Source organism: Juglans microcarpa x Juglans regia, chromosome 7D (assembly GCF_004785595.1).
Source record: "Juglans microcarpa x Juglans regia isolate MS1-56 chromosome 7D, Jm3101_v1.0, whole genome shotgun sequence".
Classification (NCBI taxonomy): domain Eukaryota; kingdom Viridiplantae; phylum Streptophyta; class Magnoliopsida; order Fagales; family Juglandaceae; genus Juglans; species Juglans microcarpa x Juglans regia.
The window spans coordinates 7,571,813-7,587,546 of NC_054606.1; the positions used below are offsets into that span (position 1 = coordinate 7,571,813).

Consider the following 15,734-nt stretch of genomic DNA (forward strand, 5'->3'; position numbering starts at 1 on the left):
AAATCCACACACATTAATGATGGGATAAGGAAGGATCTTTTAAAATTCCCATCGCACATGTGTGCTAAGAATTTGTGGGGTATTATGAGGGGAGAAATCCCCAAGGGCCGGACAAGGCTCGAGCCCAGGCCCACGTATTCGGTTAAGGATGGGCCGAGAAGGCCCAGGAGGCCGAGGAGGAAGGGCAAAATGCAGAGGTCCTGACAAAAGGAAGGGAGACTATGCAACCTGGCACCACATTTGACCAATTGACAGAGACACCCTCGACCCTGACACAACAAGACAACCTGACACCCAAGCTGACCTACCATCAGGGAACATCCTCTTCCTTGACATAGCTGTTCGAACGGCATAGAGCAGGGGCAAGCTTGTCTAGGGCCACGCTGCATTTAATGGAGCAGGAGTGAGCATGCTATGATAGGATCACACCGCAATCAATGCATCCCGAGGGTTGGCACGCAACGACGTGCCTCTTGGGTGTCAACAGCAACCCTGGACAGGTCTGGTGGGAAGTAAGAGTTTGGAAAATAATACATGAGATCCCGGTAAGGAGCTGCACATCAGTCACCATCATCTCAGGTACTATCCCGACCAAGTATAAATACCTCTCTCTCTCTCTCTCTCTCTCTCTCTCTCTCTCTGCCGAGAAGGGGGTCTCTACTTACGAACTTGAATACTTCTCTACTTATTCCCTCTAGCTCTCACTTTCTCTCTTCACTTCAACCTTGATCTAACTTGAGCGTTGGAGGTATCACGGCCCCCGAGCTCCCCCATTTCTCCCCCTTGCAGAAAAAAGGCCCAGCCCCAAGAGTGTGGAGTTGCCTAGGCCCGTGAAACATGACATCAATAAATCTCATCCCAAAATTCTCAATCTCATCTCATCTCATTTCCTTCCTAAACATAATTTAAATACAAAATTTTCAAACTAATCGTTACAACTTTCTCAAACTAATTGTTACAACTTTTTCAAACTTTTTTTTAAAAAAGAAAATCAACTTTTTTCAAATCTCCAAACAAAAATAATAATATAAAACTATATTTTAACAATATTTTTAACGTTATAATATTTTTTATTCAACTTTTTCTTTTCATTTCCCAAAATTCAAAAAATACTCAACTCAAACTATCTCACTACTATTTATTAACTAGCTTACTACAATTCACAAAATTATTATCTCATCTCACCTTTCAAACTAGCCCGGATCCTACGCAATGCTTGAGTGGCGGCTTAGTTCTCCTTTAAGAAATTCAAAACTTGTAGAGATCATGAGGTATATACACACATCTAGTTTTGATCAAAGCATCTTTCCAGATAAAAAGACATGATCATCTACATGATTAGGTCGTTCAAAGAATTGTTGGACGACGCAGCTGCTCTAAGGCACATTCAAAACCACAAAGAAAATGGGATAAAATCAGTCACAATTAGTTTCTTCTTCCTAGTTTGGTTTCACATCTTTCTTTGGTTTGATATCATGATTGCAGAACATTTTAATTTAAGATAGAAAAATTTGAGGATGCAAAAAAAACTGTGATTAGTTAATTCACTAGGCTAAAATTTGTAAGAACTAGGCTTCATAATCAGGGGAAGCCCGTTTGATACTAAATAAACCTAAATTCCTCACGCATTATGATCTCTTGTAATTTACAGTAAAAAAAAAAAAAAAAAAAAAAAATCAAGAGAAGATGGATGCATTTTACATTGATCTCAATTTGACATGTACTTATCCTGCAGTGACTACTTATCATCTGTTTGTTGTTGCTGCACCGCCAAGATAGAAGTTTTGCTACCGACAACATCTGAGGAGGCAAGCAAGTCTCCGATGACCCCAAGCTCTGGGAATTCACTCCATTCCGCAAGCCCTGAGGTTTGAGGAGAATCTATGTTATGTCGTCTGCCAACTATTATAAGGTCAAACTTGTATGCCATAGAGCGAATTACCATTGCCGTCTGAGGCCCATCTTCCACTTTCTCCTCTGAATATATCACATATGCATTACCCACTTTGTTACGCTTGACATCCTTCAAGACCTCGAAATCAAGCAAGTTGTCTATGTGGATATCTCCATCGGTTTCAGAGGCAACAAGGTGAACCACAGTCAAGGTGACGTTCGAGTTTTCGGCCAAGCGTTTGGCAAAAATTATTGCCTCTTGATCATCATTACCTCCTAAGAAGAACATGGCAACAGAATAGGATGACTCTGTTGAAGCCATCGAGTGGCCTAAATGGCCACGATCGACTAAGATCCCGATGGAGCAGGGAGCTATTTGGAGGACATTGTAGTTTAAGGTCCTTATGTTATTGTCCTCTGATTCAAAGGACCCATCAATGGACCATTTTCGATGGAATGGGAGCACTATGAGGGATGTGAGCCTGTCCAATGCAAGGGTGCAAATGTCTTCATGCATGAACTTCGGTGGAGTGATTGCTATGGAAAGGTTTAGGGATAATCCAACCACTTTCTTTTCTTGTTTGAAACGTTCGAAAGGGATAATGATGTTATCTGAAAAGGAAGAACTGGAACCAACAGTTTTCTGTTTGCAGTGGGAAATGAAAACTGGGGAGGATCGGCCGATTAGTCGGAGAAGGTGAAGCACATAAATTCAAAGGGGTCTTTCTCTAGACAAGCATGCAGCTTCAAGTAGTTTGATTGTTGCAGCAACATTAGCAGACCTGTGGATGCACACCAGGACTCGGAGCTCTGCATTGCCTCTGCAATGCATGATATCCCTTTTCTGATAACCTGCATATTTCCTTGAAGGATCGTACAGGTACTTCAGCAAAACTGGAATGATTAGTGCATCTACTAGGATCGCAATAGTTAACAAAGAGAACACTGGTTCTCCTTTTCTGGGATCCCCGAGTTTGAATAGAACCATAAAAAGTAAGAACAAAAAGCATCAGTAATTTAACCTTGTTCAAGAAAACATCTCAGGTTACCACACCGGAATAGCATGTGCTAAAAGATGTACTCTACAATAAACTAACAGTTAAGGATCGATCAATATATTCTTTCACTCTGCCAGTCGGGGCTTTCTTTTTAAAACTGTCCGAACCATGGCAAAAAGATAATTTTTACAAGCAGAATTAGTAGGAAATGTTAACTCCAGTAGGTAATTAAATTTCCTAGGAGAAAATGGGGTGGAAAATAAGTATAGTTTCCTGAAACATTAAAGTGCACAAATATATGGTCAGATGGGTGACACCTTTGGAACTCAAAATCAGAGCAACTGCTAAAGCATCATTCAAGGGCATTTTGGAGTACAAAGGAGGAACCAAAGACCCCACCATTTTTGCCACAAATGTAGAACAAATCAGGATAACGTTGAACGTTTTGGATCTGTCACTGAATGTGACAGATTGCATATCTACTTTCATGGCAACTACAGTTACAACCCGTACAGAAACATTATTGCCATGATGATGTGAATGTACATGCCTTTGACAGGCTTGCCTTCAGGTGTCTTCCTCACTGCCCAAAACATTGCCGGTCGAAATGCATATGCAATGAGAAAAAAATAGATGAGAATTGATCCAACCGTCATCATAGCGCGCACAGCACTTATCTCGGACAAATTTCTAAACACTTCGAGAGGGACCATGATCATCAAGCCACTAAGGTGGCTTACAAATGATGCAGATAAGGCTAATTGACCCAGCTTGGAATTCAGAATCCTAAGGTGCTCGAGAAGATAAACGACAACCGGCAATGAAGTTAGCGAATGTGCTGCTGTTAGAAATGAGTTTTTATAGTACATTTCTTCGGTTTGCCAAGATTTTCCGAGTGTGAACTGCAGTAAATGGCCAAATAGCAAAGGTGACGCATGGCAGGCAATTCCAGTACACAAGGCTTTTCTTCCCATTCTCTTCATCGTTCCCATATCAGTCTTCACAGCACTCAAAAACACAAACAGTGTTTGACCGAAGAAACCCAGCACATGTATCAATTCTTGACTTTTGGAGGAAAATATAACCCTGAATACTTTCAAGTGCCCAAGGATTGGTGGACTGAGAATTAAGCCAGTCTAGTAGGTCTTTAAGTACATTAATTCAACATGGGTAGTACTCTGATACAAATTATATTATCTTTTTGGGGTACGGGGGGGGGGGGGGGGGGGGGGGGGGGGGGGGGGGTGGGGAAGGGGAATTATATTACAAATAATTTTGTTTTTCTATATTAATGTTTATCATAATTCATATATACCATACAAATTAAAAAAAACACATAAAATATACATGACTTTGATTAACTCTCAAATTATGCTTTCATACTCAAACTTATACCAAAAACTGATAGTACTTTGAATTCTTTTTTATGATGTCAGCATCAAGCTGATTGTCTTATATTATCTATTTTCCATTCATCTAATCAACGATCATGATTAATTTTTGGGAGTGCAATATTGCATTGGTTTTAGTGGTAGTTTGGATTGCAAAGTTATATATTTGACCCTAAAACAATTATCAATATGATCATTAACTTAAACATGCTTAAACCATATAATGCAAAAGCTACTCTCTCGTCTCATTTAGAAATCCTTTGAGGAAGGTAAAATTGCTCAATTTACTCAAGCTAGAGTGTAACGTCCCAAACCCGAGTGGTTTGGAGAATTACTATCTGTCACTTATAAACATATTTCCCAACACAACTAAAAGAAATCTAAAAAAAAAACTTTATTAGTAAAACTCAATCTCATGTCTTCTAAATAAATACCTTGAAAACTCCACAAAGTCGTTACCGCAACAAAAATAAACTAAGGAGTCCACCATCTCCCGGTATTTATAACAAACCAAACTGATAATTTCATAAGTCTTACTAAATCCAAGATATAATTAAATCTAAAAGACATTAAATCTAAAGGACATCAGAATTCCTTCTTTTAACATCCTCTCCTCAGCTTAATCATGCTCACCATTCTAATCCAGGTCCTCAGTTGGACTCTCCACATCATCTGAAAATATTATGAAGATAAGGGGGTGAGTTATCAACAACTCAGTAAGCAAATGACATATGCTAGCGTGCAAACATGAGCATTTACAAAGTACAGCATGCAGAACAAAATATTTTCCAGAGTTTTCATGCAGAACAAAATATGTTTTCAAAAGTAACAGAGCGATAATTTTAAGACAAGTAAAACCCATAGTACTTTGGTATAACATAAACTGAATATTATCATCACATCAAAACAGAGCATCTCATAAAGCAGAGACCATGTTTCACCCTCGTGGTAGGATTGTGCTAACCCCGGTGGCCAAACCAGGCAGAGATAGAGGTGAAATCTTTCCCTTATTCTTCTCGGAGCCTCGAGTGTGCACACAGAAAGACCACAATAAAACCAATTTGTTTCCAAAATGGGTGCACTCAGATACAGAGAAGTTGGTACCAACTCAAACAGAGCAGAGCATAACAGAGCAGAGCAGAGCAGAGACAGAGTCAAATACAAAATCAGTACACCATGTCAAAGGTTTTTAGATGCCATATCAAAACAGAACATAGTACCAAAACATAACCAGGTCATTCTTACATGCTAAAATCAAAAGTCGGAGCATCTTTCTAAATAAATGCACAATTTTTCAGAATTATCAAATGTCGCTCTTTTTCAGATTTCAGAGACATCATAACAAAATTTAGCTCATGTCTATACAATGCATGTTAGAAAAATATTTTCCTTTTTTCATACAGATTTCATGAGTATTGCAAATAAGCGACCAATGTTGGTTTTTTTTTTCCAAGTTTTCATTTCATCACAAAATATACAAAGTTTTCAGAAAGTCAACCTCAGTCTTAATAACTCGTATAAAGTCTAGCATAAGAACCCTACTTACTTGACTCTTGCAGCGTATTATCTATGCCTTGAAAACGATCTCTATCAATCTTGTCAGCTATGCATAAAAATAATATAAATAAACTAAGTATTAGAAACCAACAACACAATTTCGATCTAAAAATTTAAAACCCAATTTCTAAACCATATTTCAGCAAATTTAATCCAACTCAACAGCCAAATAACAATCTGGACAGCCCACACTTCAACCCAAAATACCATATACCAACTTCAAAATTATCCTATACACCCACCAACCAAAGTCAACTCAAATAATCAATAAATCACACCCATTTCAGCAGCCCATAACTCCAAGCAACCACCAACAATTTAACCAAAACAACATTACACATTAAACATCTCTCTCCGTTCACAACTCCATAAAAGAAAATCCAACACTTCTAAATGTTAATCGGCACCCATGAGATTCACTATTTTTTTTATATTATAAAATGAAGCATGAACCACAAATTCACAATTCATTCTTCTTAGAGAGGGAAAGGGAAAAGAGGAAAACTTACAGACGTGATGGCCTCTCGGCAACAAATCAAATTTTTGTTTTCCACCCAACAACGTAGCACCAGAGATTAGCTAGAACAAAGCGCATGTGAGTGAGTGTGTGAACGGGAAAAGAGAGAACAAACTCAAAATGTGTGTGTGGCGTTTGTGAAACCAAGAGGATCTTACCTTTGTTCAATAGGGCTCGGTGTCACTCACTGAGATTATCCATTTCACAGACGGGAGAGAGCAAGAGAGAACCGAGCGTGAGTGAGTGACTAAAGAGGAACACAGTGAAAGAAAGAAAAAGAAAAACCACTAAAACGCATCTGCACTACCTGCAACTCCAAGCAAAATGTAGAAAAACAAAGTAGGAGAGAGAGGGCGTTGGATTTGAGAGACAAATCGATTGTGAGGGAAAAGAAAATGGAGAAAATTTAGGGCATGAAATTCGGACTCACGAAACAGACCAAACGAAAAGAAGAGATGAAATCGGGAAGGGAAGGTGGGTAACGGGTGAGAGAGAGACGTCTGGAAGTGGGGAAGCAAGAAACACCGAAAGAGAAAGAGAGGGAGAAAGAATCGGGAGGAAGCTGACGAAGAAGGAAAACTTACCCCAAAACGGCGCCGTTTCAAGCTCTCCAAGAAAAGGCTGGGCCTTCCGCACGGTCCGGGCCTCACATCGCTGGGCCTTACATAGAGTGACCCTTCTTATTTCCCATCTCATGTATGCCGATGATATAGTTATAATTGCTAATGGTGGGAAGAGATCTAAGAGAGGTTTGATGGAGGTTTTGAACAAATATGAGGCTTGGACAGGTCATGTTCTTAATAAAGAATAGAGTGCTATATTTTTTTCTAATAGAATTCTCGTTTCCAGGAAAAACTGTCTCATTTGCCTTACTGGGTTTTCTGAGGTATTTTCCTTTTAAGTACTTGGGGATGCCTATAGTGGATAGTAGGTTGAAGGCTTGTGCTGGGTAAAGTGAATAAGAAGATTGCAAGCTGGAAGATGAATATGCTCTCAGCGGTTGGTAGAACTATTCTTTTGCGTCATGTTTTATCTAGTATGGCCACCCATCTTCTTGCTATTCTGTTTTAGATGTTCCCAAAGTGGTACTTCTTAGATTGAATAAGCTTCTGAGCTCCTTCTTTTTGGGTGAATCTGGAGTTGAGGGTCATGGGAAATAGATTTCCTAGAAGCATATTTGTACTCCCACTGATGAGGGAGGTTTATGTATTAGGGATTTTGGGGATGTTCAGAGAGCTTTACACATGAAACTTGCCTAGAGTCTTATTAAGGACAACTCTCTTTGGGCGGATTTTTTTAGAGGCAAATATGTTAAGGGAAATCATTTATCCCTTCTGGAGCTACTAAAGGGACCCTTTTTGGAGATCAATTGTCTGTAGTATCTTGGAGGTGTTAAATTGTTCCAAATGAGTTGTGAAAGAGGGCAATATCTCTTTTTGGTATGATAATTGGGATTAGGGAGTCCTCTCAATGGTCAATTTCTTGTGATTGATCTCCCTTCGATTAAGATAAAAGAATGTCGTATTGAGAATGAGTGAGATATTTCTCTATTGAATAGCTTAGTGGGCCATCAGAAAGCAAATGATCTGTATGATTTTCTGGCTAGATGGAAGGAGGGTCAAGATGTGCTTGTTTGGTTGAAAGATGAGGAGGGCAAGTTTACTACCAAGAGTGCTTGGGATTGTATTAGTGTTCGGGCGCCTCCTTTACCTTGGGCTCAGTGGATCTGGCATATTAATCTCCCTAAGAAGATTTTCATTATGATGTGGAATGTTGTTAATAATTGCCTAAGTGTTGATGAGAAGATTAAAATGGTGGGTGTTCCGATGGCTTCTAAATGTAATTGTTGTCAAGTGGGTCATATTGAGGATTTGAAACATGTGCTCTGCACGGGGGATTTTGCTAGACACATTTGGCAGTTAGCGGCTTGTCAATTAGGGGCTCATATGGTCTCTTTCTACACTTGTAAGGAGTAAACAAATTTTTGGTTTTGTTGTTTGAGTAAGTCTTCCCAGGTGAGAATTATTTTTGGTCTTTTTCCTTCTATTCTATCTTGGAAAATTTGGGAGAGGCGTTGTATAGCCCGGTATGAGGATAAGGTTTATACTACATAGTCGGTTTGACAAGCTATTAAATTATGGCTTCGTTGTATTATGCATCAAACTATGAAAGTTTCTTCTGTTTCTACAGAGGATGTTGATATTTTGAATAGATTGGATATCCCGGTTTTGTTTCCTAATCCTAAGAGGGTTCGGGTGGTAAGATGGACTTAACCTCACTAGGGTTGGGTTAAACTTAATACTGATGGTAGTAGTCTTGGGAATCTAGGCCCTTCTGGTGCTGGGAGAGTTATGCGGGATGATAATGGCATGCTGCTTGTGGCTTACTCTGTTTTCCTGGGTTTGGGTACTAATAATTTTGATGGAATTAGAAGCTTACTGGAAAGTGTCCGAAGGTGTTACACTCTTGGGTTTTATCGTGTTCAAATGAAGATTGTGAATTAACAGAACGCTTACAAATAGCTTTTTTTTTTCAACTAAATAATTTCAATTAAATTAATTAATAAGAGGAACATTCATGCAGGGAGAGGAAGTGGCGGGAAGAGGGCAGTACTTTTACGTCCAATGAGTTGAGAGGTAAAATGAGGCATTCCTTGTCGCTTGATCATATAATGGAAGGCCTGCATCATTTGGAAAACAACAATCATCTGGATCTCAAACTGTGGCAATGAAAACGAGAATCTCCCAGAATGAAAGTAGTTCCACATGCCCGGCGAATGGATCCTGTCTGGAAGGTGAACACATTCTGTTACTGTGATAATGTCTGTGGGAATAAAGTTTGAAATTCTGGCCGGAGTTGCTTCTGATCCTGCCATGCCTGCGATGATCCGATCAAACTTTCTGCCATAATTCTTGGTCTTTTTCAGACGATAAAAATGGGGTAGAAATCACCAGAGAGAACCGAATATATAATATATATGTAAGGTAGGAATGAGACAATAAAGGGGAAGTTACAGGCTGGTTCTTTAAACTTGTTCTCAAAATTAGTTTGAGTCTTTTCAATTCATAAATGCATTGAAAGCACACCAATTATTACCAACGTCCATATCTAATTAATGTCTATTTTTGGGGCAATTACTTGTTGCGAAACTATTGATGGATATGCTAAGGATCGTCCATCCATCATGATCTATATGATTGTGAGCCTTTCTTCACTGGCTTCTCTGAAACCTCCACGAAGTGAATCTTTCTATTCTGAACAAACAGTTGTTGGATCCGGTCGAACCACCCACAGGAAAGGTTGCTGGCTATTAGCCAGCCCCGGCCATGCCATTTTGGCAAGCTTTTTCTTGTCCATGGTTGCTATTGTTGGAATATACAAAGCCTTATAGAGGTATTGGTGTTAAAATCCCTCGAAGCCAAACATAGGGGTTGACAGTTAAGTTAGTTGAAAACGAGATGTAAATTATTGGTCCAGTGGCAGATGATGTATAGGCTTTATGTGTATAAATACAATGCTTGTATAGCCATTAAATCATACTTTCAGATCATAATGAGAATTACTCAGTTTTCTTTCATATCATAGTTTCAGTTTTCCACAATTTTACATAGTATCATCATGTATACAAGATTCTGCTGCTCTCTTCCATTCATGTATAGTCTCAATTCTTTCTTGATTCTTGCTTCTATGGCAACCTTTGCTTCTATGGCAAATCCTACTGATGATTCTTCGAGTAGTTGATATCTACATCTATCTGATAATCCTGGAGCTCTTTTGGTTTTTGAGATCTTCACTGGTGAAAATTATGCTGCATGGAGTCGATCAATCCCCATTGCTCTCACTGTGAAGAACAAGATTGCTTTCATTGATGGAAGCTTGATTCAACCTAGTTCTAATGATTCTAGGCTTCGAGTTGCCTGGCTGCGAGCAAATAATCTTGTTCTATCTTTGTCAGTGAACTCCATTGCCATAGAAATCCATGGCAGTCTGCTTTATTTCACAAGTGCATTTGATATTTGGGAAGAACTCAAAACCAGGTATCTTCGAAGTGATGGTCTACGAGTCTTTATCCTAGACAAATCCCTTAGCTCTATTTCTCAAGGATCAAAGTCTATTATTGAATATTTTAGTGATTTCAAGACCCTGTGGGATGAGTATATCAGCTATAGACCCATTCCAAGTCGGGGTGGTTTGCTGTGTTGCGGAAGTTGAATTGGGTGTGAGAGATTGTGATGGAAAAGCCCTTGGAATGTAGAATACATCCAAATGAAGCATCGGGTTTATGTGACCTTGGAATGGACAGGGAACCAGCACCAGTCTGTGAGGTCTTTTCCCTTGCTTGTCCATCTCTTTCCATCTCTCTGAAGTAGGTTGTGTTGCTAATCATATTATTGGAATAGGTGGCCTCTGTCCAAGTCTTCTGGAGGTAAAGTTTGCACTTATCTATATCATTGTCAATCCAAGTGATTTTATATACATAATTGTTATATTTTGACAAAAATGGGAAATATTCATTTTAAAATTGCCACTAGCTATCTCCTCCATTTGCCTTTTTAATCTTGGCCAGGCAAGAAAATTGTTTGGTTTATATGTTTTTTTTTGGTAAAGGTTGGTTGGCTACTCAGTTTCGAACATTCTCATTTGTTTTTGCAGATGAGATGAGACGAGAAGAGATGCGGAAGGGCTCCAATACTCCCAGAGGCCCGCAGGGTGTTTCTTGGGTCTGGACCTCCATGGCCTAGCAAGAGACACCTGAGGCCTAAATACCAACCTGACCCGATAGGATTCAAGCTGAACCGATAAAGAGAGTGCCCGCCAACTTTGCCAGCGTTGTTAAAGGTGTTTATCCACTCAAACAGATAGATAACTCGAAGGATTAAGAATTCAAGTTTCAAATAACAGCTAAGTCAGTTAAACCCAAAGGATCAGAAGAAGGCATAATCTCTATTTAGAGGGGCCAAGTACATTAACATGGCTAGAACATTGATTGGCTTTAAGATTACTCCTATTGTTACCAACTTAGGCATCAGAGGGTCCCCTTTACCACCCCCAAACTCTTTTACTCTTTGGTTGCAGTAGATCAATAGTGCCAAGCGGTGAAACATGTCCTTAACAGTTGGCGCCATCTGTGGGATCTCTAATATCTCACAATTAACGTGCTTTTCACATGCCCACCATCACTTGATCTCAGGCAACTAGAAATGAGGAGGAGACTTCGCAAAACATGGAGGGAAGACTTGCAGAAATAGAAGAGATAGTAAAGAAACTCACCACAGAGGTTGACTCGCTGTGAAGGGAGAACGAGGCCCTCAAGGCGAAAAACGGGCCATCGGGAGAAGACACGGCACCCAGTTAGGTTGACAAGGTGGAGATGGAGGCACATAGTGAGGGCGTCGGTAAGGCCCACTAGGAGTACGAGGATACAAAGAAGCTGCACCACGATTTGCGCAGCTTGATGGATAAGTATGAAGAAATTAAAGATAGGGACATCGTCTTCGATTGACCAGCAGTTAACCAACACTAACCTGGCCTACACTTTAGAGATCATGGCAGTAACACTTCCACCAAAGTTCAAGGTCCCATCGTTAGACATGTACAACGGCTCCAAGGATCCAGTGGAACACTTGGAAACCTTTAAGGCCAACATAACTCTTCATGGATTCTCGGGAGAGATTGCATGCAAAGCCTTTCCTCTGACATTGAAAGCAGCAGCTCGGGGATGGTTCTGAGCACTGCGACCGGGCTCTATTGAAAATTTTGAAGAACTTGGCAGGCAATACATCACCCAGTTTATGGCCAGTCAGTGAAGGAGACGGCCAGAGGTGTACCTGTTGACGGTGAAACAGAGGGCAGACGAGAGTTTGAAGGCGTACTTGGCGTGGTTCTATAGGGAAAGAATGACAGTTGACGACCAAGATGAAAAACTCATGTTGGTTGCATTGCTCGGGGAATCTGGCCGACGAGTCCTTTCATGGCTGAGCTAGCGAGAAAAACCCCATCCACTCTACAAGTGTTTATGGATCGGGCAGGTGATTGTGAACGCTGAAGACCCAAGAAAATAGCTAAAGGCCAAGGAAGAACCAGTATGAGAAAGAGCAGGAGACACTTATGGGCGGTATAGTAGTGGTCACGTACACTATTCCAGTGTACAAGACTAGGCTGAAATAAAGGAGAGTAGGCGTGATAAGAACTGAGGCCGACGACCACAAAGGTATTGTACTTACCATAGAGTGAATGGTCATTGAACCGAGGATTGCCATACGCTCAAACAAAAAATTGAAGAACTAAAGGGAAGTGGAGGGCTGGAGCACATTGCGGCCAAGAACACATCTCCATCGTGGTGTTTAAAATGACAATAGGCAAGAGAACAAGACCAGATGGAGTGAGAGCCCGAGGAGGAGATCGCTAAAAGGGCGAGGAGATCACAAGAACCAAGAAACTAACGGCCAAGGCAAGAGGCAGATAGGCAGAATTCGCCTTTGGGAGAAGTTCGTACCATAGCTGAGGGATATGCGGGAGGTGGTCCAACCTCGTCGGGGAGAAAGGCCTATGTAAGATGGGCAAGATATGAAGAAGTTTACAATGTAGAGAGGGTTGTTAAACAAGCATGGATGCAGAACTCGCCCCAATTTCCTTTGGCGAGGAGGATTCCAGGGGGTGGTATACCCCCTTGATGATGCCATAGTGATGACAATGCTGATTGTGAGCCACACAACGAGAAGGATATTGATAGATAACGGGAGCTCGGCAGATATCTTGTTCTAGGATGCTTTCACTAAGATGGAATTAAATGCGTGCCAACTTCGCCCAGCACCAACCACATTGAAGGGATTCACGGGAAACGCAATCCAACTCGTTGGATCCATCACACTGCCTGTGTCGGTAGGGACTGACCCCTGCATCGCAACCAACATGACTAAGTTCTTGGTGGTCAAAACTCAGTCATCATATAATGCCATCATAGGTCGACCAACATTGAATGCTTTGAAAGCAATTACTTCAACTTATCATCTGAAAGTGAAGTTTCCGACGCCATCAAGAATTGGCGAGGTACGCGGAGAACAGGTGCTTCCTCAGGAGTGTTATTTGTAGGAAATAAAAAGAGGAGAGTGGGATGTAAAAATAGTAGAGTCATGAGAACATGGTGATGGAGTCTGCCCTCCATCTCCACCCATAGTTTTCATGACAAAAGTAGAAACGAGGGACGAGGAAGCATTGAGACAAGGAGAAGCCGACGAACTGTTAGAACTCGTGTCTTTCGATCCAACCCAGCCGAGCAACCATGTAAGGATCGGGACTAAAATGGTGAAGAAGGAAAAAGATCACCTAATATAGCTCCTATTTGAGCACAAAGACATCTTCGCATGGAATTACCGAGATATGCCAAGAATCAATAAGGAAGTGATGGAACATAGGCTGAACCTTAATTTGGACATAAGGCCTGTGAAGCAAAAAAAGAGGAATTTCAGCACAGATAAGTATAAAGCTATGGCAGAGGAAGTGGATCATCTGTTGGTAGTAGGATTTATCATGGAAACTCAATATCCATAATGACTGTCAAATGTTGTCCTGGTGAAAAAATCCAATGGAAAGTGGCGAATGTGCGTCAATTTCATGGACCTAAACAAAGCATGCCCAAAAGATAGTTTCCCTCTCCCCAGGATAGATCTGATAATTGATGCCATGGCTGGTGACAAGATGTTAAGTTTCATGGATGCCTACTCCAGGTGCAACCAAATCAAAATGAGCCACGCTGACCAGGATAAAACGTCCTTCATAACTGACCAGGGTCTATACTGTTACGCGGTTATGTCGTTTGGGTTGAAGAACGTGGAAGCAACTTACCAAAGTCTAGTTCATAAAATGTTTAAGGATCAGATAGGCCGGAACATGGAGGTGTATGTGGACGATCTCCTAGTAAAGAGCATGGAGTTTGGGTAGCATGTGGAAGATTTGAGGAAGCTTTCGGTGTGTTGCGCCAATACAAGATGAAGCTCAACCCGACTAAATGTGCATTCGTGGTCCAGTCGGGCAAGTTCTTGGGCTTTATGGTGTCTGAAAGGAGCATCGAGGCAAATCCTGAGACGCTCAAGGCGATCATCGAGATGAAGTGGCCCACGACTCTTAATAAGGTCAAGAAACTAGTGAGAAGAATAGCGGCTCTCAACAGGTTCGTATCCCGTTCAATGGACAAGTGCATGAAGCATTTGCACAGCTGAACGAGTACATTGCCCACCCACCACTACTTAGTCAGACTAAGCAAGGGGAGCCCTTGTCACTCTACCTGGCCGCCACTCCAGAAGCGGTGTCGTGGCTTTAGTCAGGGATGAGGGAAGAATCAGAGGCCCGTATATTATGTCAGCAGAGCTTTGAGAGGAGCAGAGAAGTGATACCCAAGGATTGAATTGATCGCCTTCACCCTAGTAATGTCGGCACAGCGGTTGTGCCCTTATTTCCTAGCTCACCCCATAAGGGTCATCACTTCCACGCCCTTGAAAAAGGTGCTACAAAGGCTCGACACTTCAAGCCAACTAGTTAAATGGTCTGTGGTGTTAAGCAAATATGACATCGGTTATATTCCCAGAACGATTGTAAAAGGGTAGGTCATGGCCGATTTTGTCGCGGAGTTAACAAACTTTCCCGAGGAGACACCGAAGGCGCCCAAGAAGGAACCATGGCTCGTGCTTGTCGACGGCTCATCTTGCCGAGCAGGAGGGGGTGTGGAGTTCACATGGTAGCAAAAGACGACATGGAGTCATTTCATGCCATCCGACTAAACTTCAAGGTGACAAATAATGAAGTGAAGTATGAGACAATGTTCATGGGTTAGCCATAGCTGAAGCATCAGGAGGGAATTCGATAGTAATTAAGGCGGACTTCCAAGTGGTGGTCGACCAAATCAAGGGGGAGTATTCAACGAAGGGACCGAAGCTAATGAGGTACCTCCATCAGGTTCAAGAGAAGTCCTTTCGATTCCGGTATTTTTGAATCTTGCGGATTCCTAGAGGAGACAATTGGAAGGTGGATCGACTAGCAAGGGTAGCATCGGCAGGGCAAGAGTAGATGTTGCCATGGGAGGTAGCCCTCAGGGATGTAGATACGGCGGCCATAGGAGATGAAGTTTGTGGAATCATTGGAAGTTTGCTAGGATGGGCAGATGACATCACCCTGTATTTGAAAGAGGGCGAGCTACTCGCTTCTCGGGACGAGGCAAGAAATATAAGAAACAGGGCAGCCCGTTTCACCTAGATAGATGGAACGTCATACAGGTGGGGCTTTTCTAGCCCACTGCTAAGATGCATCTTGAAGAAAAAGGCCGAGTATGTGATGAAGGAGGTACATGAAGGTGTTTGTGAGAATCCTTCAGGAGGAAGGTCA

At 41.4% G+C, this 15,734-nt stretch overlaps 1 pseudogene; it reads right to left on the reverse strand.

Annotated features, from left to right (window-relative positions):
* Positions 1 to 1,738: 1,738 nt before the first annotated feature.
* On the reverse strand, positions 1,739 to 4,772 carry LOC121238088 (annotated as a pseudogene).
* Positions 4,773 to 15,734: the final 10,962 nt, after the last annotated feature.